Genomic DNA, 25,431 nt, shown 5'->3' with positions numbered 1-25,431 from the left:
TTATCTACCTTCTTATCATACAACAAATATGCATGCCAGCCAAATAACAAGTCGTGGCCCTCAAGATTTAATAATCTCTCTTGTGTCAAATTAATCCAATCACTTATTCCTGCTAACGCAGCAGCTTCATAATATAATTTAAGATTGGGCATTTTGAGACCACCTCTTTCACGAGTATCCTGCATAATCTTAAGTTTAACTCGTGGCCTTTTCCCTGCCCACACAAATTTATTGATACCCCGTTGCCATTCTTCCAGATTAGAATCTTTCTTAAGAACCGGTATCATTTGAAATAAGAATAAAAATTTAGGCAGGACATTCATTTTCACTGCTGCAATTCTTCCCAACAAAGACAATTGCAATTTTTCCCAACTCTCCATTTCTTTTTGAATTTTTCCCCATAATTTTTCATAGTTATTTTTATATAACTTTGTATTAGAGGGTGACAAAAACACCCCCAAATATTTGACCCTTTTAGCAATCTCAAATCCAGTTAATCCTTCTAAAAAAGCCTTTTGCGATACTGTCATATTTTTGGCCAAAATTTTAGTTTTTTTGTGCATTAACTTTAAATCCAGAAACCTTCCCATATTGCATTATTATCTCCATCAGGTCCACAACAGAGTTCTCCGGCTGGGTCACCGTAACAACCAGATCATCTGCGAACGCTCTCAATTTATAATCCTGATCTCTAATTTGTATACCCTTAATTCTTTCCGAATTCCGTATTTTTACCAGTAATATCTCCAATGTTAAAAACAAATAATAAAGGTGATAACGGACACCCTTGCCTTGTGCCCTTCTCAATATTACATGCTTCAGTCAAACTATTGTTAACTATTATTCGGGCAGTTTGTTTTTGATATAATGCCCTAATTGGTTGCAAAAATTTATCCCCAAAATTCATTTTATCTAAAACTTTCATCAAAAATTGCCAATTCAATTGATCAAAAGCTTTTTCAGCATCTAAAAAGATTAGCGCCGCAGGGATCTGGTTGTTCCTTTCCAAAAACTCTATCACATCAACTATATGCCTCACATTATTTTTCATTTGCCTACCACTAATAAACCCAGTTTGATCCCCATGAATCACCTGTTGCAGAACCCTCATCAATCTGTTAGCCAACACCTTAGCAAATATCTTGTAATCTGTATTTAAAAGTGATATCGGTCTATAGTTTTTTACTTGAGTAACATCTTGATCTTCCTTCGGAATCAAAGAGATAAAAGCAGTTCTCCAAGACGGAGGCACCTTTCCCCCTCTCTGAATTGTCTGAAACAGTTCCTTTAACGGCTTTATCAACTCCAATTGTAAATCTTTGTAGTAAGCCGCAGTCAAACCATCCGTACCTGGCGCTTTATCCACCTTCAATTCCTTAATTGCTATAAGAATTTCTTCTGTTATCAATTGGTTAATCTCCTCTTTTTGTCCTTGCGTAAGAACTGGGATGCTAGCGTTCTCCAAACATACATCAATGTCTTTTTCATTAATCTTCTCCTTAGCATATAATTTAGAATAAAAATCCACAAAGGCTTCCTTAATAAGATCCTGTTGAAACACAACCTTTCCCTTATGTTCAATTTTGTCTATATTAGAAGCCCTTTGCTTTTTCCTTAGTCTGTAAGCTAGCCATCTACCTGGCTTATTAGCATTGCAAAAAGTATTATGCCTGGCAAACCGCAAATTGGTTGCCACTTGATCAGCCATCAATTTATCAAATTGTCCTCTTAATAGCTTAATAACCTCCTTAGTCTTCACATCCAATGGATTCAAAATTAAGGCCTTTTCTTTTTCCCTAATTTCATTCTCCAATTCTTTCCTTCTGGCTTCCAAAGTACGTCTGTATTTATTATTCATATATATCAACACCCCTCTCATGTAGGCCTTGCTAGCATCTCAAACCATGTCCATAGAGGTATCCTTATTCATATTAATTTCAAAAAAATCCTTCATTTGCTGTTTACATTCTTCCACATTTCTCTGATTTCTAAACAAATTCTCATTTACACGCCACGAGCGCCTATCCCTATTGTCCTTATTGATCTCTAACCAAACTGGACTATGGTCAGAAATAGTTCTTGCACAGATCTTTATCTTCTTAATCCTAGGAAAAAAATCATTAGTCAACAAAATAAAATCAATCCTGGAAAAAGATTGATGTCTGTCAGGAAAAAAAAAGTATAATCCTTTTCATGTAGGTGTGTGTCACGCCAGATATCTCGCAGTTCCAAATCGTCCTTCATTTCAAAAAAAGATTTAGGCAATCTGGCATGACTCGGAACACGCTTAAAAGAACCAGCCTTATCCATCTGCACGTCCAAAACACCATTCCAGTCCCCCATAAAAATAAACGATTTGTAATCCAATTGAGTAAGCTTTGTATGAAGTAAACTAAAAAAATCAGCTTGTTGTTGATTAGGAGCATACAGTCCAACTAGAAGCATTTTTTTACCTTCTAACAGCAAATCTATCATAACATATCTTTCTTGCTTATCTGCTTCAATTAGTTCCGCTGTTAGAGTACTTTTAACATAGACAACCACTCCATTTTTCTTATTCATCGCAGAGGCAACAAATTGCGTGCCCAACCTTGAGTTTGATAAATACTTTTGGTCCATAACCCTAATATGCGTTTCTTGCAAACATATAACATCAATCTTAAATTGTTTTAAATATTGAAAAACTTTCTTTCTCTTCTGTGGTGAGTTTAATCCATTAACATTCCAGGTTAGAAATTTAGTCACCATGCTTGGCGCCCCGAAGCTTTTGGAGCACATCTTCAATGGCCCCTGTAACTTCTTTGGGCCGCGCTCCTCCCACAGCTTCACTGTAAGTACGCTTTGAGAGTTCCATAAACTTCTGCTGGTCTTGCTCTTGTACTTGTCTTGCTCGTCTTAAAGCAGCACGCGTCAACCTCTGCTCTCCAGCAGCAGCCAATGAAGCTATAATTTGATCCCCTCCAGCACCATTCTCCTCTGTCTGTCCACCTTCAGCCTCTTGAGGTTTTCCCTCTCCAAATCCCTTTGCAGCTTCCAGGAGTGATAGAAGGGTTGCTTTTAAAACATTGCTGTAGAAATCACGCGCCTGAGTCACAGTAACCAGACGATATCTTTTACCTTCGTGCATCACCACCAATCCGACTGGAATCTCCCATCTGAACTTAATATCACGTTGCTTAAGTTCCTGTACAAGAAATGCAAAATCTTTCCTTCTTAAAATCTTTGGAGGAATCTCTTTTAGAACCAGGACTTCTTGCTCAGCAACCACAACTTTAGTATCATAAGCAGCTTGAATAACGTCATCTCTAGTTGCTCTCTTTGTAAAATAGACCACCACATCTCTAGGTAGCTTCCTCTGCCTTGCAATCCATGAGTTTACACGAAAAATTTTATCCATGCATCCCTCTATTTCAGATGCTGGCTGGCCCAATACTGCTTCCAAAGCCTCAGAAATCAGCTGCTTTAAGTCTTCTTTAGGATTCTCTTTTAAGCCCCTGATTCTAATAGCATACTGCATCTGATGGTACTGGACAAGACTCAATTCTCCGTCCATTTTATCCCTTAAATTTTCATTCTCCAGTACCTTTACTTCTAATATAGAGTTCTTTTGACTAAGATCCTCCACTTTTTCATCCAAACGTTGCACATATTCAGCCACGCTTTCAACTGTAGACAAAATGTCTACCCTCATTACATTAAACTTCTCTTCCATCCTCTCCTCCAGTTTCTCCAGTTTCTCCTCCAGCTTTGCCATCTTATCATCCATCATTTCTGACATTACCTGGGATTGCTTTGCAAAGGCATCTTGTAAGTCCTTAAGCGTCAATGCCACAGGAGGTGCAGGAGGAAGCAAAGCTTGCAACGATGTCTGTTGCACCGGGGAAGTTCCCGCACTCCGAAGAACTTTAGAGGAAGATTTAGCCGCCATCTTTCCCCACTTTCACTTGTTGCGTACTTTCACTTTAAAGCTATAAAGTCCATTGAGCTAGGGAGTAAAAATAAAAATCCACTTCGCCTTGACCTCCTGTACCGCTCTGCCTGCTCCTTATTACTCCAAAGTCTTTCCTTCTGGCAGGGGTGGTCGCTAACGCCTGGCTCTGCTCCAAAAATCCCGGAGCAGAGACGCTGAGCAGCTCGGAGCAACCCAGGCTTCGGGGGGGGCTCAATCCTTCAGCCGCCCAAGCTTTCAGCTCAGGCAGCCCTGGAGAGCTCAACCCCTACCTGGGGCCTCACCCCCTCCTCTTCTCCCGAGGAGGGGGCTTCAAATCCACCTAAACAGCTGATCGGCGCTGTTTTCGGTGGAAAAACACAGCTGCAAAGCGGGCAGCCCGAAACGGCTGTCTTTGGCGCCGCGCCGCCACTGGAAGTCCATGCCAGACAAATCTTATTGCATTCTTTGACCAAGTGACAAAACTAGTGGACCAGAGAAATGCTGTAGATATAATTTACTTGGACTTCAGTAAGGCATTTGATAAAGTAGATCACAACCTACTACTTGATAAGATAGAAAAATGTGGGTTAGATAGCATCACCACCAGATGGATTCATAGCTGGCTGACAGGCCGTACTCAGCGTGTGGTCCTCAATGGAACTGCATCTACATGGAAGGAAGTGTGTAGTGGGGTGCCCCAGGGCTCTGTTCTGGGCCCAGTGCTCTTCAACATCTTCATCAACAATTTGGATGAGGGGATAGATGGGGAACTCATCAAATTTGCAGACGACACCAAGCTGTCAGGAATAGCCAATACTCCAGAAGATAGGCTTATGATACAGGAGGATCTGGACAGACTCGAACACTGGGCACTATCTAACAAAATGAAATTCAATTGTGAAAAAAGTAAGGTTCTACATTTAGGCAGGAAAAATCAAATGCACAGGTATAGTATAGGTGGTACCTTGCTCAATAGTAGTAACTGTGAGAGAGATCTCGGAGTCCTAGTGGACAATCACTTAAATATGAGCCAGCAGTGTGCTGCAGCTGCCAAAAAAGCCAACACAGTGCTAGGCTGCATTAACAGAGGGATAGAATCAAGATCACGTGAAGTACTAATACCACTTTACAATGCCTTGGTAAGGCCACACCTGGAATACTGCATCCAGTTTTGGTCACCACGATGTAAAAAAGATGTCGAGACTCTAGAAAGAGTACAGAGAACAGCAACAAATATGATTGGGGGACTGGAGGCTAAAACATACAGGGAACGGTTGCTGGAATTGGGTATGTGTAGTTTAGCGAAGAGAAGGGTGAGGGGTGACATGGTAGCAGTGTTCCAATATCTCAGAGGCTGCCACAAAGAAGAGGGAGTCAAACTATTCTCCAAAGCACCTGAAAGGAGGACAAAAAGCAGCGGATGGAAACTAGTCAAGGAGAGAAGCAACCTAAAACTAAGGAGAAACTTCCTGACAGTTAGAACAACTAACCAGTGGAACAACCTGCCTCCAGAAGTGGTGAATGCTCCAACACTGGAAGTTTTTAAGAAGAGACTGGCCAGCCACTTGTCTGAAATGGTATAGGGTTTCCTGCCTGAGCAGGGGGTTGGAGTAGATGACCTCCAACGTCCCTTCCAACTTCTTCTTCTTCTTCTTCTTCTTCTTCTTCTTCTTCTTCTTCTTCTTCTTCTTCTTCTTCTTCTTCTTCTTCTTCTTCTTCTTCTTTTTATTTTTATTTTTATTTTTATTATTATTTGTTTGGCATAAAGATTAGCATACCATATTTGTTTAATTTGAGTTTGTTGACATTATTTTGCTCAACTATTTTTAAGCTTCTTACACCTCTCCTTTAACATGGTTAAGGGCAGCATTTAAGGCAATAGTGTATGCTTGAACAAGTTTGTACCTGCTCAAGAGAGCCAATTGGTGCTGGATTTAGACTGAGCTATATAAAGCTTAGAGACCCCTTGTTTAAAAGTTTTGTCAGAAGATCCTGCTAAAGTCCATTCCAAAACAGGACACTGGATATTCACAAAAAACAGACCTATTAAGTAATCAGGATTACTTTCATTAATATAATTAATAATAAACTCTTCTCCCAAATTAGGAAGGCATAAGCCTGTTCAGGTTATGCCTAAGTCTGGCACCAAAACCATTTGTTACATTTTTTTGAAATTTTGCAAGTTGGTTGAGAGCAGAGTTAAGCTACAACACTGATTCACATTTAGCAGCATAGTATGGTGGCAGCTATGGAGATGGCAGAGTCAAATATTACTAAGAGAACCTGGGCAATGACGTGGAATTTGTCCAGAATAGTAATGACTGGATAAGTAGTATTACCTTGAGCAGCATGGACATCAATGCACAGCCTGTGATGCTAATAAAGGCAATGTGATCTTCATTTCTCTGAAATGATTCTAGTCCAATAATGGGTTCTGCAGACCATATGGTTCTCTGCTTCAAACAGTACACCTCTTCGATGTTTTTTTTTAGTGTGTGAATTAAACAGAACCCTAGCATCCATATTGGATGTTGCCTGAACCAGGCAGATAAACTTTTAAACTTGGTGCTGATCAAGTCAAATTATTAGGACATTGAGAAAGCTTCTATCTTTTTTTTGAAGTACTGTTTGTCCTTTGAGATTGTTATTGGGCTTCAGTAATTTCTATATATATCTTCCTAATTTTATCCCCAGAATATCTTCCCTAATTTTATCCCCAGTATAAGGTAAGTTGATTACCTTGACTCAGTCTCAGCTGTAGTTGAAGAGGGGTTTGAATTAACATACTAGTCCTACATACTAAATACTGTATTAAATCCCTGGGAGTTTGCTTTTATAAGTTAGCTAATTCTAAAATTGATGTTGATAGATGATAGGTAGATAGATAGATAGATAGATAGATAGATAGATAGATAGATAGATAGATAGATAGATAGATAGATAGATAGATAGATGAGAGGGGGAAGAGGAAGGGAGAGAGATAATAAAAACAAACTTATAAGAACAAAGCAGACATCAAAACTGAAATGGTCATCCTTTTAAAATGGTCTGATTACACATAATAGTGATAGATTGGAGAAGAAGAACTGGGAGCAAGTTACTATGAACATTTCTCACATAGTGGAGAGAAATGTGTGATGCTTAATCCATAGGGAAGATTAGATAAGAGATAGATAGATAGATAGATAGATAGATAGATAGATAGATAGATAGATAGATAGATAGATAGATAGATGATAGATAGATCCTCAAAATATTAACTTCACCTAAATGATGTAATTACCACCTTCAAATGAAAAAGACAGCCTGATTAATTCCTCACACCACCAATTAACAGTGGCATAGTTCCTCTCAATAAAACCATATGAACCTGCTTAATCTCTTTTCCTTCCTTACCTTTAGTTTCTTACTTATTAAATGTATATATTGAAACCCCAGTCTAATCAAATTGTGGGCTAATATAAAAACAATACTAATTAAGTTTTATCATCAAATTAAGAATCCCAGGATCAAAGTATAATGAATTACCTTAATGAGGAATGGGGAACCATAAGATAGTATTTAAAACCCTGCAGTACAGAACGGCCTTCTAAAGTTGAGTTAGGAAGGGCAACATTTCAATAGGGTTTGTCATTTGTCTCAAAGAGATGCGCAAGTGGCTGTAACTTACTATTATAGCTTTGCTTCTAGCAGACATTTGGCCACATTCTTATGTAAACCTTAAGTTATGTTTTTTCTTGTTGAGTCTTTCTGGAACCAAAGCCATTCAGGATCATGTGAATGATCTGAATGAGAATTTTCTAAATTTCAGGGAAGAATAATCATTTAAAACAATAAGTTATTTTGGATGTCTTTAAATGCTTGCCTTATTCTTTTCATAACTATTTTCCCATGAGTCTCTACTTTGGACAAGTTTATTTTTCATTTGTTTCATTTGTTTTCATTTGTTTCTTGGATTCAGGCCCAATACCCATCCACATTTCTCTTTGCTCTAGTATGTTGTCTAATAAAGTAATAGCTATTTTAAACAAACATTGTGTCCCAAGGATTGTAATTTGTAACATGTCTCTATTGGCCTATTTTTGCAAATTCATTTAACAACTGTTGATCTTAAATTATTCATATGCTTTCATTTTCCTTCCCCCCCCAATTAACAATAAAGGGAAGGCATTTTAATTCTGTTGGCCAAGAAACATTGCTGGTTAAAATGATGGGGACAGGCTGTCATTCTGAAATAATGATGATGATGATGATGTTGGAAGGGAACTTGGAGGTCATCTAGTCCAACCCCCTGCTCAAGCAGGAAACCCTATACCATTTCAGACAAATGGCTGTCCAGTCTCTTCTTAACAACTTCCAGCGTTGCAGCATTCACAGCTTCTGGAGGCAGGTTGTTCCACTGATTAATTGTTCTAACTGTCAGGAAATTTCTCCTTAGTTCTAGGTTGCTTCTCTCTTTGGTTAGTTTCCATCCATTGCTCCTTGTCTTGCTTTCAGGTGCTCTGGAGAATACTTGACTCCCTCTTCTTTGTGGCAACCCCTGAGATATTGGAACACTGCTATCATGTCACCCCTTGTCCTCTCTTCATTAAACTAGACATACCCAATTTCAACAACTGTTCCTTATATGTTTTAGCCTCCAGTCCCCTAATCATCTTTGTTGCTCTTCTCTCCACTCTTTCTAGAGCAGGAGTCTTCGAACTTGGCCCTTTTATGACTTGTGGATCAGCTCCCAGAATTCCTCAGCTGGGCACACTGGTTGAGGAATTCTGAGAGTTGAAGTCCACAAGTCATAAAAGGGCTAAGTTTGTAGACCCCTGTTCTAGATTCTCAACATCTTTTTTACATTGTGGTGACCAAAACTGGATGCAGTATTCTAAGTGTGGCCTTACCAAGGCATTGTAAAGTGGTAGTAACACTTTATGTGATCTTGATTCTATCCCTCTGTAAATGCAGCCTAGCACTGTGTTGGCTTTTTTGGCAGCTGCAGCACACTGCTGGCTCATATTTAAGTGATTGTCCTCTAGAAGTCCGAGATCCCTCTCACAGTTACTGCTATTGAGCAAGGTACCTTCTATACTATACCTGTGCATTTTGAAGTGTTTGACCTCCCATTGGTACCTCGATTCAATCCAGACTATCCTAATTGCATTTGGCAGACCTAGTGTGATGGAAGAGGTGGATGTCACTGCACGTTTTTTTATGTTCGTCAGAAAAGTTCATTCTAACTGTACATTTCCCCTGTTCTCTGCACCTGTTGTGATAACTTATCTGGTAACCATAGTGAATCCCATATGACTAGCTATGTTATGGTTTCAGTCTGTTTAGTGCGCATGTCTAGAAGAAGTTCCCAGAGTTATTATCTGTATTGTTTTTCTTCACTTTGCTGTTACTGTCTGTTACGTTAGGATGAAGCTAGCTAGCTCTGTATAATATATATTTAGTTTTTATATTTTTGTAAGTAAAAGGTATTTAGTAAGATTATGCGTCGTGTTTTTCTTGCCTTCCTGCAAGTGTATCATGCATTCTCTGAAGCACGGTCCGTCGCCCTCTACAAAGGTGATTTTTACCTTGACATTTTGGTATCGAGGATGGTTTGATTTATGTTTTTGGAGAAGCATGTTTCTGCGGCTGTTATCAGTTAGTTAGTGCTAGTGAGGCAGCGGTGATTAACTGCTGAAACATGTCAGGAAGGAAGCCACGGCTGAAACGGGAGGCCAGGAGTTTGTCTGTTGGGCATCTCCCATCGACCTTAAGAACTCCGATAGCTTCGGCCACACGCCTTGGAGAAGACGCGCCTGCTCCTGTCCACGATGCAGAAGAATGGACGGTTGGCCCGAGACGTTCCAAGAGGTCCACAAAGGGAATCCCTCCAAAACGGTATTCGTGGCAAGTAACAAAAACACCTGTACCTTTGATTTGTAATGTTACACTTCCACCTGAGAAGTTCACACAGATCAAACATCTTCCTGAATCAGAACAGGATAAATGGTTTGAGGCAATGCAGGCTGAAATGGACAGTCTAAAGAAACTTCAAGTGTTTACGCCTGCGAGCCCTCCAGCAAACAAGAAAGTTATTGGTACTCGATGGGTCTACAGGATCAAAAAGAAGCCGAATGGTGAGTCGTTGTACAAGGCCAGACTCGTAGCCCAGGGTTTTGCTCAACGTTATCCTGAGGACTATACAAATACATACTCACCCACAGTGCGGACTGAAAGTGTGAAAATTGCTTTAGCCACTGCAACTATCCTTGGCCTGGAAGTTTTTCAGTTCGATGTTGAAACGGCTTATCTTCACGCTGATCTTGATGAAGACATCTACGTCAAAGGTCCTCCAGGTTTCAGACAGCAAGAAGGGGATACCTGGTTTCTACACAAAAGTCTTTATGGTCTGAAACAGTCTGGTTTAATGTGGTACTTATGTCTTTCTGACAAACTAAATTCAATGGGCTTTATTAAGTCCGAAACAGATGAATGCGTGTTTACCAAAAGATCCGGTAATAGGTATGAGATAATTCTTGTTTATGTCGATGATATTGTTTATATTGGTCCAAATAAGCAGATGAGTGAGGTTTTTGCTAAAGCTTTACAAAAGTTTTTCACGTTGAAGTGTTTAGGATGTATTAACACTTATTTAGGTGTTCAAATTGCCAAAACTCAGAAGGGGTTTAGTCTCACACAAGGAGAGAAGATTGAACAACTGTTACATCACTGTAACATGGAGGACGCTAAGCCTGTGAGTATACCCATGCAAACTGACTTTCACATTTTGGCACATGAACCAAGTCCTGAGTTCGAGGATCAAACACTATATCGCTCAGTCATTGGGTCACTGCTGTATATTAGTAGTTGGACTAGACCCGACATTGCACTTAGTGTTAATCTTTTATCACGACACGTAGGCAAGGCAAAACAGTTTCATTGGACATGTGTTAAAAAGTTATTGAGGTATCTAAAACACACCAAAGACATGAAGTTGTTGTTGGAACCCACACATACTGACTATGCAGAGTTATGTTGTTTTGCAGATTCAGATTGGGCGAGTGATAAGAAGTCACGGAAAAGTACATCAGGTTACATGATGTTTTTAAATGGATGTCCTGTTTACTGGCATGTGCGTAAACAGAATTTTGTTTCTTGTTCCTCTACAGAAGCTGAGTATGCTTGTGTGTCTGATGCATGCAATTCTTTAACCTGGTTTGATGCTTTAGTCACAGATATCTGGACACATCCGATTCGACCGATCACAGTAATGGAGGATAATGAATCTGTGGTTTATATTTCTGAAACACGTTTTACAGGTTCAAGGTCCAGACACATTGACATCCGATATCAAAACATAAGGCAACTGGTTAAACAAGGTTTTGTGACATTACAGTATGTGCCTACACGTGATCAAATTGCTGACATGCTGAACAAACCACTTCCTACAGCCCAGCATGAGTATCTGCGTGAGAAGATGTGCCTTACTTGAGTCTTCACTTTGCTGACGAAAGAAGGGGAATGTCACTGCACGTTTTTTTATGTTCGTCAGAAAAGTTCATTCTAACTGTACATTTCCCCTGTTCTCTGCACCTGTTGTGATAACTTATCTGGTAACCATAGTGAATCCCATATGACTAGCTATGTTATGGTTTCAGTCTGTTTAGTGCGCATGTCTAGAAGAAGTTCCCAGAGTTATTATCTGTATTGTTTTTCTTCACTTTGCTGTTACTGTCTGTTACGTTAGGATGAAGCTAGCTAGCTCTGTATAATATATATTTAGTTTTTATATTTTTGTAAGTAAAAGGTATTTAGTAAGATTATGCGTCGTGTTTTTCTTGCCTTCCTGCAAGTGTATCATGCATTCTCTGAAGCACGGTCCGTCGCCCTCTACAAAGGTGATTTTTACCTTGACAGTGGATGAAAGAGAACAGCAATCTCATCACAGTGAACTACTAGGTGTATTCTATATTGCTCAAAAAATAAAGGGAACACTTAAACAACACAATGTACTGTATTTAATAGTAGGATGTCTTGTGTTCCCTTTATTTTTTTGAGCAGTATACAACCAATATGTTTACCAAAAGGATAATGGCCTGTTAATGTTGCCTAGCATTGAAAACAGATAGCAAGAGATTTTATTATTGTCATGGCATTAAGATGGTTTTAAGAGATTCCATAATACATTTATGGTAATGTTTATTGTATAAATAAATGCACTGGATTCTTAAACTCTTGCAAAACACTGGATTCTTAAACTCTTGCAAAACCAGCCATAATATAAAAGCCCCCCCCCCGCACACACACACATGCACACACAAAAAAAAGGTCTAAGAATCTGGAGTTGCAAATGGGTGCAGTACACTTCTGATCTATTTGATGGATCTTATAAATTACAAAAATATATGAAAAGATAACTTATTTAGTTAACTCATAAGGTCAGGCTACAGAGGAAAGGATCTCATGTTTACCACATAATTGGACAACACACAAAATGTCCAGCTACCTTTTCTTCATTCTTTTCCCTGTTATGAAGGACCTTTGTAGAAATGTAGATGTTTCTCTTACTATCCTGAAGTTTTAATCTACTGATACTGGAGGGCAAAACCATGGGAGAAAGATGTAAATTGTGATTTATATTTTTCCATTAAACATTGAAAAACTTGTACAAAAGCCAGAGGTTGTGGCATGACATGACTAATGTGTTGGTTCTTGTTGTGGTTGTTTTGTCACTATGATTTGTACTGGATACCTATGGGTAAAACTTAATTTTAATGAAATATTAATGAACATGGCAGCAATTTATAGGTAGTTTGCACAAATAGTAAACAAATTACTATATCATATCAGAGTGTGTGAGGAACTCTATAATAAAATGATTCTGCATTTCAAAATGATGAAAGTAATGAGCATGCCTGAACAGATTTCTAAAAAAAGAGAATTGTCATTTTGTCCATTGTTGCTTAATCATTTTGGATATTTCTGTGAAGGAACAGTGAAATATTATTCTTTGATAAGAAATTTTAATATCATGTCTGAGCCCCAATATAGATGATTCCTATCCAGCACAAAAATCAGAATAAAGGATATGTATGCATTGTTCTGAAACAATCCATAAGAAAACTCTGGAAATCATAAAATCCTGAGACTTAGGATGAATGTTTAAGTCCTCCGAGACTGAAACCTAGAGTAAATCTTGGCAGGTAAATATGCTGCTTTGATTGCTGATGATGCTATAGAACAGTGTTTTTCAATCTTGGCAACTTTAAGATGTGTGGATTTCATTTCTCAGAGTTCCCCAGCCAACATGTCCACACATCTTAAAGCTGAAAAAGGTTGAGAAATACTGTTATAGAGTTTAGTAGGTAATTTTAGCTTGGAAACATACTATCCCTGATTTACTGGGAGATTGTTAGAAGAAGGCACCCATTAACATTATCTGGAATAATCTGTGGAACTTCAAACTATATAAACATTAATGAACAATTTCATGTGCCTGAAATCTCATGTGATTTTGATATTGTTGTCACCTGAATACTTGCAGCGTTTTAGCTTTTACATGAGGGATTTGGTGAGTAGGTGTTAAAATCTCACGAGTCCTGTTGGTCTTGCAAAATTTCAGCCAGATTTAGAACTACAAAGACAACGATATGTGTTGACAATACATAACCTGAAAATAATGTCTTCCCTAAAGGCCATGATAAAGATATAACATGATGGTGTCATGCTTGTTAATTGATTTTGGATGTGGGAGGATTTAGAATGCAAATGTGCCCTTAATATAAAGTTCTAAAAGGATGCAGTTGATTAAATCCTTGCTTAGTAGCTTAGTTTAATTTGCAATGAATGTTATCAGGGAAAAAAAACCTACATTAATCTAGACTTCAGCAGAGCACCCCACTAGTCTGAGTTGCCAGTTACATGCCCAATTATTAGCCAGCTCCTGATATCAATTCAAGGGACTTAATAAAGTTGTAATCTTTAACTGAGATAACATAAACCATGCTACAAAGCCAAAGCTTTCTGTATAGGGAACAGACCTAAGAGCTTACTTTTTCAATAGACAAATCTCAAGTATAGAATGTTCCTTGCAATAGTTCTGCTTTTCAGATAACCCAACAGCAAATTATAGAGAGTAATGGATAGGAACTACCACAAAGAGCTGATCAAACTCTTTTTCATAGCCCTGGAATGTACAATTAAGGTGATAAAATTCTCAGGATGGATATAAAAGTGGACATTTTCAAAATAGTGTAGAACAGTAACATACACCATTCATATTTTAATAATAATAATAATAATAATAATAATAATAATAATAATAATAATAATAATAAGCTATTAGCATCCTCTCCATTAAATTAAGACTTAGGCCAGGGGTCTTCAAACTCGGCCCTTTTGTGACTTATGGACTTCAACTCCCAGAATTCCTCAGCCAGGCACGCTGGCTGAGGAATTCTGGGAGTTGTAATCCATAAGTCACGAAAGGGCCGAGTTTGAAGACCCCTGACTTAGACGATCAAAGGTATCTTGTTCTGCAACATACTCATTGATAAATAAGGGCCAAAATACTCGTTTCCAAGTTTCTGTAATCTAACCCCCTTTTTTGTTACAAGAAATCTGCTTTCTTTGAATCTGTAAGAATCTTGCTTTCCTAGATTGTGAGCTGTTGTAATGGGCTTTATCAAGTTTGTAAACAGCTTTTCAATGAAGAAAATGGTGAAGAGGCAGAAGGAGGAAGCTGAAATTTCCCTTTGTGGTTCAGGTAGGAAATTAATCATACTATAACTTTATTATTCTGGGGCCATAGGCTGATATCTCATTTTGCCTATTTTCTATTTTGTGGAGGATGTATCTAAAAATTCATTTATGACTAAGCGTCTTTGAGGAACCTATAGTCTTGTGATTTACAGATGGGCAGATGAAGAACTTATCTTTAAAATGTAGATATCAATATTGTATAGTTTGGGCACCTCCAGTTGTGGATGACAATATAAATAGTAATAACAAGTATTGGTAGTTTTCTTGAACTTTCAGTCTAGATATATCAAGCGCCCATGGGGGAAAATATACTCCACCTGAAACTTACCACTGTGGGAATTTAGGGATCAGGGAGAAAATAACAAATCTTGACTGCTTGTAGATTAGAATCTCTCATATTTGATATTTTACTATGTAAAATTTGTGCCTTCTCCAACAAATCAAACCTAATTTAGACCAAATATTTCCTACCTGTAGATAAGTTAACTACATGACTTTCTATAAATATGGACAATGAACACCCAGTTATGAATTATGGGTAGTATGATTCAGCTAATCTACATGAGCTTTTAGTTGTGAAAATCAAATTTTGATTAGCATACTGATTTACATTTATTTACTGAGATCATTTATATGGTCACCCATTTCCCAAACTTCAGGCCCCGGAACATTTCATGAAAGATCAATAGCATCAGAGCCAATCTAATTTCAGGGGAAATAACCCTATGTAAGGTGTGTGAAGCAGAGTTTGATGTTGTTGATGGTGTTTTTTTCTCAAGGATTAGCAAAATTTATAATACATTACAAAGATGTAAATCTGAATCTGTCATCATTGTGGGCTTTAGGTCCCATTTCACTGCTTAAACCCTTCTCAACCTTTCTTTCCTCCAAAATGAGGACTTCTCTTCCAAGAAGGCAAAGAGCAAAATATATGCTTTAAACCTTGAGGAGATTTAAGACATTTTTCATTTAAGGAAAAATTTCTTTTACATTTTCCTTTAAACTCAGTCTTTCAAATATGGTTCTAAAAAAGCACCTCTGATCCTATTATTGATATTATTGATCACAATGCTGGAGCTCTTTGAGGATAGCTAGCTAGCTATTTACTAAAATAGTATGGTCCCCACTAAAAGTGAGTAGTTGGATATCTTAGAAAATCAACAAGCATTTCTTATCTTCTGGTCTTCCATCTATGCATTCTTCTGAATTTTTTATACATACATGCATACATACATACATACATACATACATACATACATACATGCATACATGCATATTTTTCAGGTTAACCTCCAACTGAGGCATTCTCTGGACATCTCCCATATAAGTTCTAATCAGGGATTTCTTAGCTTCTGAGTGCATGGAATAATATCCAGGTTTAACTACCTTTGTGGAACCAAGATATATGATTCCAAAAGTAAATCAAGACAATTTGGCTTGAATTCTACAGATTCCTAATCCCCTGCCTCAGGTCAAAATGGGACAATTTGCTGTGGCCAACTTGCCACAGCTATCTAACCATGGTCAACTTGCCAAGGCCAAGTTGCTGCAAGACAACTCGATATGGAAAATTCCATATTCCAACAAGATAAATGTTATCCACTGACTGTTTCTACAAATATATTCATTTTTGTCAATGGAAATAATGTCAAAGAAACAGTGGTGCATAACATTTATCGCACTGAGTTACCCCACATGGTGAGATGGACATGGCAAATTGTCCTAGATCCCTCTCAGGTTCAGGGTCAAACACCTAATCTATATCTCCATCTAGTGGAGTAGAAATGAACTCCACTAGATGGAATTCATCTACCAAGCTATAACAATGAACAATCAAGCCAAATTGTTAGTTTTCCACAGTGTGCTGAAATAACTGATATGGTATTATTCTCAAGCATTGTGGTAAATTCATGATGTCTGTTTACTCTTACTTATTGTTGAGGACTCAGAACTGTCTGTGTACAATTGCCCAAGAATGCCAGCTGCTAATTTTGGCTTTGTGCACACATCATAGTTAAATTTCATTAATATGCTAGATTTTAGCACTAATTTCAATGACTTATTTTTCTTCAAGGCAACAACATTTGTTGTTATCTAATGCCTAATTTAATCATAGAATCATAAAATTTATACATACTTATATAGAAATAAAATTTGTCTGAATTCATTTGTCTGAAATGGTATAGTATTTTCTGCTTGAGCAGGAGGCTGGACTAGAAGACCTCCAAGGTCCATTTCCTGGAGGAAGGAAAGTAGGGAAGGGTGGAACCTTCAATCCAATTTTCACATCTTTCTCATTCAGTTTTACCACTAGTACTTATTATAACTGTTTTTTCTTGCTTTGGGCTTGCTTTTTAAAAATCCTGATACAGTTGGCTTTTGTAACTTTGCCTAATTAAATCATCTAAAGCAGATGGAATTACAGAAATTATAGTTTAAAACATCACCCTAATTGGTTTACAGTCTTGGTGACACTACAGTGCCATTCAAGGTTGTATAGTGTATTGCAGTTAGTATGCACAGAAGCATTTTTGTTGCTAATTAATTCCTTAATTATCCCACTTTTTTACCTTTTGTAATCCTCTTCCTTCTTGTTTTGTTTAATTGTATGTTAAAATTCAAAAGGACAGTCTTCCCCTTGTAAGCTTTAATATGTTATGGGAAGATATGTTTCTTATAAATTTCATGCCAGGGAATAATCTTAAATTCTTCTATTGGCAATTGTAGCGGTATCCATCAGGTTTGAAGAAACCCTGATTAAGTGCATGAAATATCTCACATGTTGTACTCTGAATAAAACATCTAAACTTGAAATATTATTTTCTGAAGAGTTTTGAGTTGGCTGTCTTCTAATGAAAGAAGTTTTGAAATAATCTGATTGTCCCATATTCTGTCAAAGTTGCTTTAGCCAAAAAACAAACAAACAAACAAAAAACCCCAAAACAAAACAACACTGGGAACTAAGAATCAGAATCTGGTCCCTTATTTGTCACTCAGAAATACAACAATACTTAGAATGGCAATTAAAGCTGACTGCTACAAGTTCAGCTTGCAGAAAAATTGGCAGAAAAGAGTATTTAAAAAATATTTCGAAAGCATTAAAACAAATCTTCAGAGGAACATAATTCTCTCTATTAACCAATGAAAACATAATTATTATTTTTTGTAAAAGTTTTTGTTGGTTTTTTCCCCATACATTCAGTAATAATTTTTCAACAAATGTGCTGTCTGAGTTTACATTTGCTAATACATATTTAATTCCTAATCCTTTATTCTTTCCTCTAAAGGTAAAGGTAAAGGTTCCCCTGCACATGCGTGCTAGTCGTTTCCAACTCTAGGGGCCGGTGCTCATCTCCGTTTCAAAGCTGAAGAGCCAGCGCTTGTCCGAGGACGTCTCCGTGGTCATGTGGCCGGCATGACTAGACGCCAAAGGCGCACGGAACGCTGTTACCTTCCCACCGTAGTGGTCCCTATTTTTCTACTTGCATTTTTACGTGCTTTCGAACTGCTAGGTTGGCAGAAGCTGGGATGAGTAACAGGCACTCACTCTGTTACGCGGCACTTGGGATTCGACCTGCCAAACTGCCAACCTTCTGATCGACAAGCTCAGCATCCTAACCCACTGAGCCACCACGTCCCTCATTCTTTCTTCTAGCCATCAATAAAATAAGTCCCAAGTTTGATAATATTCAATTTCTTCTTTTTCTTTCAGTCTCATAGTCAGTCTATCCATCTCTGCGCATTCTAGTATGTTTTAAATTATTTCTTCATCTGATGGTATTCCTTCATTTTTCCAGTATTGCACAAATATAATTCTTGCCACTGTTGTGACATGCAAAATCAAATATATGCTTTGTTTGTTAGCCTTTTCTTGCATTATACCTAATAAAAAAAGTTCAGGTTGAAAATCTACATGTTCTCCCAACATCTTTTCTAGCCAGGCATGTATCTTTTTCCAAAAACTTTACTTTGTCACAAGTCCACCAAACATGATAATAAGTGCCTGACATATGTTTACATTTCCAACATCTATCTGACATGTTTTTATTTTATTTATTTATTTATTTTATTGAATTTGTATACTGCCCTATTCCCGTAGGACTCAGGGCAGTTTACAGGGCAGTTAAAACCATGAAATACAAAAATTAAAATCAATTAAAACAATTAAATTAAATTCAAGCCCCAAGAGTAAATCTAAAACCCAGTTAAATTAACAACCCCACAGTCTGGACCAAACAGATCAAAGAACCAAGTTTTCAGGTCCCGGTGAAATGAGCGAAGGTCGGGGGCAGTCGTAAGTTCTGTGGGTAGTTGGTTCCATAGGGCAGGCGCACCCACAAAGAATGCCCTTCCCCTGGGAATAACCCGCCGGCATTCATTATTCCCCTGGGAATAACCCGCCGGTACCCTGAGAAGGCCCTCCCTGTGGGGGTGCACAGGACGATGGGAAGATAATGCCGGCAGCAGGTGTTCCCTTAGATAGTCTGGACTCAAGCCATTTAGGGCTTTATAGGTCATTACCAGCACCTTGAATCTCACCCGGAGGGCAACCGGAAGCCAATGTAGCTCACGGAGAAGAGGTGTTACACGGGAGTATCGGGAAGCTCCCATAAAAACTCACGTGGCTGAATTCTGCACCAGTTGAAGCCTGGCAAACATTTTTGCTAGTCTTGCTGGCAAATTTTCTTTGTAGGAAGTTGACATTGTCAGTTTGTAATTTCTTTCCCATAAATTTTTCAAATTTTATATTTGTACCCAAACTTTTTCACCCAACCTATCATTGTTTCTTTAACTTGTTCGCTTTTCATTTTCAAAGTTAATAGAAAATTATACATTTTCTTAATTAGTTTCTCATCAGAAGTTAACAATGTCTTATCAAATACAGTTTGTTCCTTATAAAATCCATACAGTTTAACATCTTTATCATATCTAGCTTGCATTTGTAAATATGCCCACGATAAATTGATACCATTGATACCATTTCTTGTTTAGATTTTAAATTCCCTTCAGAGTTTAGAATATATCTATATGTACAGATTTTTTCAAAGTTCACTAAATTTGGCTGTACAAATGCTTCCATTGTTGATAATCACCCTGGAATTTTCAAATATATTTTACATTTTATTTTTCCCATGTTGTTAATAATGCATTTCTTATATAGTGATTTTGGAAATATTTATGAACTTTATTTTTCCCGTACCATAAAAAACCGTGCCACCCCCATTGTAAATCATGCCCCTCCAAATATAACAGCGTTTTATTTCTAAGAATTATCCATTCTTTTACTCATGTTAATGCAGATGCTTGATAATATAAAACCCACTCTGGTAAACCAAGACCTCCATTTTCCTTGGTATCTTGTAACATTTTCATCTTAATTCTAGCTTTCTTTCCTTACCAAATAAATTCCAAGATTAATAAATTTAAGTCTTCAAAGAATTTTTTCTCAAGTTTTATAAGTATTGTTTGGAATAAGAATAAGATTTTCAGTAGTATGTTCATTTTTACTGTAGCAATTATTCTGAATATTTTTTCATTTTTCTAAATCCAGTCTTATTTGATTCAATAGTTTTGTTTAATTATGTTCTTTTATCGTTAAACATCTTGTTGTTAAATATATTCCCAGATATTTGACCTTTTTAACTATTTGCAATTCTATTTTTTCCGACATTTTTTTTGCTTATCTGTAAGGTTCTTAACTATTACTTTAGTTTTTTCTCTGTTTAGTTTTTTCTCTGACTGAAAATACAGTCCTGCCATTTCTCCATACTCTTCTATCTTTCCCAGTACTTTAGGAATCATCTCCAAAGGTTCTTCTAAAATAAATACCAAATCATCAGCAAATGCTTGTAATTTATATGTTTCACCTTTTATTTCTAGTCCTTTAATTTCTATATCTTGTCTAATTCTATTTAGAATTTCCAAAGTGAAAATAACAATGGAGATAATGGACATCCTTCTTGTGCCTTTTCTTATCTCAAAGTTCTCAGTATAGTCTCCATTCACAATCACTTTCAGTGTTTGTTTATTGTATGTTGTTTTTATCATGTTTATAAAGTTCTGTCCAAAGTCCATTATTTTTAATTGCTGAATCATAAATTACCAAGAAACATTATCAAATGCCTTTTCAGCATCTAGGAATATTAGTGCCAGTTGTTTCTCTGGATGTAATTTATAATATTTCAATACATCCATTATCAGTCTTAAATTATTTTTAATTTGTCTCTTTGGCAAAAGAACATTTTGGTCTGAATGAATAAATTCAGTTAGGAAACTTTTCAGTCTCTGCCATTATTAAAGTAAAAAAATTATAATCCACATTTAGTAAAAATATTGGTGTATAATTTTTATCTGTGTCAAATCTGAGTCTTCTTTTGGTATTAAGGTAATATTTGCTTCTATCTATGTATTTGGGAGTTTAGCCTTCAACAAAAGTTCACTGCAAATGTCTTTCAGCGATTCACTTAGTATATCTTGTAAAGCTTTATATAACTCCGCCGGTAGTCCATCTTGCCCCAGTGTTTTCTTGGTTTTTTGTCTTCTTATGGCCTCTGTTATTTCCATCATTGCTATTTTTCCCTCTAACATAATCTTACAGGTTTCTGAAATTTTTGGAAGATTATTTTCTTCCAGATATTGGATCATTCTCTCTCTTGGAATTTCTTCTGTGTCATTCAGTTTCTTGTAATATTCTTTAATTATCTTTTTTATTTCTTCATTTTTAAATTGTAGGCAACCTTTTTCATTTACTAAATTATTTATGATTTTTTTTCTTCTGTTTTTTTAGGTTTATAAGCTAACCATCTTCCTGATTTATCTGCATTTTCAAAAAAAAGTTTTGTTTTGCTCTTTTTATTTGCTGTGCCAACTTTTCTAAATCCAACAGATTTAATTTGTGTTTTATTGTTTCCATTTCTCTTTTCAGAATCTTCTTTTGTGGGTTCATTTGCAGTTCTGATTCTAGTTTTTCAGTTTTTTCTTTTAATAGTATATATTGCTGTCTTTTCTGTATTGTTTTTTTGCCATGTATGTTATAGCTATGCCTCTAAAGTATGCTTTGGCTGTATCCCATACATTATGTAATGTTGTATATTTTTTTTTGTTTTCTTTGAAGAAAAATTCCATTTCTTTTTTTGCTACTTCTACAAATTCTCTTTCTTTTACTATAGATTAGTTCAAAATCCATCTTGATTTTTTTTGTATTCCTCTCCATGTCACTTTTAAAGGGTTGTGATCTGCCCATGTACCTGATTCTATCTCAATTTCCTGCATATTTGTCCTCAGTTCAGATGTCATCCAGATCATGTCGATTTTGGACCAGGATTTTTGACTGAATAAAATGTATATTGTAATTTTCCTGGATTGATTTCCCTCCAAACATCTTGTACTCCAATTTCTTCTATCAAATTAAAAAAGGTCTTAGGTAATGTTTTTCTTCCAGTTTTTCCTGTTTTACTACTTTTATAGTTTAATGTACCATCCACTATCACATTAAAGTCTCCTACTAAACAAATATTTTTGTACTCTATTTCTATTATTTTTCTATTGAGATTTGGATAGAATTCTTCCTGGTTATTATTTGATGCATAGATTACTACTGACAATATTTGTTTTTGATGTAAGTATATTTCTACCATCACAATTCTTCCTTCTTCATCTGAATAAATCATTTTAGAATCTATTGTCTCTTTAATAAATACAGCAACACCACATTTCTTCTGTTGTGCTGATGCATAGTAAATTTTCCAATTTTGGGGTATTTCAACAGCTTATAATATTGTCTTTTTATATGTGTCTCTTGCAAACAAATTATATCTATATTTAATTTCTATAGTTTTCTAAAAAAATGTTTCTTTTTGATGAGGAGTTTAGTCCATTTATATTCACTGAAAAAAATCTGTTTTTTTTTCTCCATTTCAATTATTTATATTTAGGTGTAGTCAATCTCGTAATCCTCTGTTCTCTGGCGGTTCCTTCACTCTCTTGATCCAATTTCTCTTTCTGTTTTCCTGTTTGTATAATTACTTCTTCACTTGCTTCTTCTGTTTGTTTCTGATCTTTTGTCTCCTCTTGTTAATGTTGTACTTCTTCATCTAAGAATGTTCAATTTCTTTCATCAAAATCTTCTGCTTTCCAAACTGAATCCAATCAGTATCTTGTATTATTCCAGTTGATTAAAATCCCTTCTGGCATTAACCATCTGAAATTTGTGCCTTTTACAATCAGCTTTGTAGTTAGGAAATGATATTGTCTTCGACTATCTCTTACTCTCTTGGGTATCTGCTTTAACACCACAATTTCTTTATTCTTGTATTGTAATGGCTCATCTCTAACTTTTCTCAGTATTTCATCTCTTGTTCTTTTCTTTATAAATCTTACATGCACTTTTCTGGGTAGTTTACATTTTCTTGTGTAGCTTGAATTCATTCAAAATATTTCATCTATCTCCATTTGCATCTCTGCTCGGTCTGATTTCAAAGCCTCTGCCAGGAGATCAATAATCACAACTGCTATATTTTCTTCTCTGTCTTCAGGAATATTTTGAAATCTTAAGTAGTGCTCCACTTTCTCTATTTCTATGATTGCCACCGTTCCTTCTAGATTTTGATTTGCTTGTTCTATTTTTTCATTTTCTTGTATTAGTGCTTCCATTTTTTGTCAATATCATCTGATTTATTTTCCAATTTCTGAATTCTTTGTTCATTTTTAACAATCATTTGTTGGTGGACTTCAAATTGTGTATGTTTGAGATTTGTTTGTTTAATTTATCAAAATTACTTTTTGTCTCTTCATGGTTTTTTTTGTATTGATTCTTGAATTAATTTTAATGTAATTTAAATGTAATCTCATTTTGAGCAGTGCTTATTTTTTCATGCTGCAACATTGTTTCAATAGATCCCTGGCTAGTTGGGCTAGATGTTCCAAGAGAGGGTGCAGTGGAAGTCTTTTTCATAAGTCTGGGGAGATTTGATGTACTCATTTGGAAAAGTTATTTTAAATTAGAATATTCTCATATAGTCATCTCAACAAATACCCTTAGTTCTTTAAAAAATTGAGACTCCAAGCAACATGCTAGCAGGACAAAATCTTAATCTTTTATACATTTTTTTCAGTTAATCTCTACCTTAATCTAAATAGCAAGTTAGCAACAAAAATTATACTATTTCAATGAACTTTTCTCACTGTTTAATAACAAAAATAATCTCTTACTGTCATCCTACTTACTTATCTAGATCAAATTATATATTTATTTGATTTTTTATTCCAGGTTTATTTCTTTTTTCTGAAGCAGCCTGCCTCTAGGAATAAACAGCTAGCAATGTAGAGGGGGGTTGTTGGAGAATAAATCAATGAATGAAGGAAGGAAGGAAGGAAGACTTTTTAATATATTACATTATCATTATGAAAACAAGATACAAGAGTATGCATAGTGTGTTCATAAACACACATCAAATCATTCATAAAAATGCACATTAAAAATAAGCTTGATGACTTCTGGTTTTGCATCACAGCAAAATGGGATGCAGGATGGCAGAGCTCTGCCTTCTGCACCTGATTTCGCCCTGCTGGGGGTTCTGAAAAGGGCCTAAAGTCACCCCAAAGAGGCAATGAAGAAGGAGGAGTGCATTGTCAATCACAGAGATACAGTGGTCTCTCCGTTCGATCCAAGGAAAGCCCTCTAAACTGGCAGGGGAAAGACTGGCCACACTTCTGTGGCTGGCCATTAGCTGCTGACAACCAAAGAACAAAAGCTTTAATTAGCACATTGTAAACAGCATGTTTGGACTGGGGGAGAATATTGATCCTTTCTTTACTATTTTACAAGTAAATTTCCTGGGAAAGGCTCCCAAGAAGCTTAAAACCTCAGGATGTGAATTGAAGTGGTGTTTTAATTTTTTAATTACATATACACAATACTGAAGTGAAAGTAATACAAAGCTACAGTTTTGATAAATCTAAGAACTGAGATAATTGCTAAGATTTTCTCTTTCAAAAAAAATCTATTGAGATGAAATATAAGAAATCAACCCTTTGGTTTAAGAGTGGAAAATGGACTTTGAATGACATCTAGTGGTGGATTGGAGTACAGCACTATAACTAGCTCCTTGGCTGCTTGGTGACTTTCAGTTTAAGGGAGAACAGCTGGAAATAAAGGAAAATATTTTGGCATACTTATCATCTGACCTTCATGGACTAAAAATATCTACCGAGCTTGGATTTTTAATCTCAAGAGCTAGTGGGAGAGAAAGAAAAATTTTACTTTTGAATATGTCTGGCTGCAGGGAGATTGCACATTTTGAACTCTGGGAACATTGTGGATTACAACCTTGCCTGACTGATAATTTTCAGGATACTTGAGACAAAGGATTACTATAAAATATTGCTATTAGGACTGGATCATAAAGGCTATATATAAAGACCAGGAAATTTTGTTCCACTCTTACTGAGACTGGGGATACTAGAGGATTTCTAGGAATGATGCCTCAAGAAAAAACAAATACCTTTCAGAAGGAAATGCTCTCTATGCTACAGCAAATTCATCAAAATTCTTGCACACAAAGAGGACATAAAAAGAAACCATAATGAGACTAAAAATAACCTAGATGATATAAAGGACCAAATCTCCAAACTGAAGCTACAACTGGAAAGCTCCCAGACAATAACTACAAAGTATGAACAAATAAACCAGAAATCAGAGGGTAAAGCAGAAGAAATGGAGCTAGAGATGGAGGAGATAGAAGAAGGGAAATATGGAC

This window comes from Vipera ursinii (genome assembly GCF_947247035.1).
Source record: "Vipera ursinii genome assembly, chromosome: Z".
Lineage (NCBI taxonomy): Eukaryota > Metazoa > Chordata > Lepidosauria > Squamata > Viperidae > Vipera > Vipera ursinii.
This window is presented reverse-complemented; position numbering follows the sequence as displayed.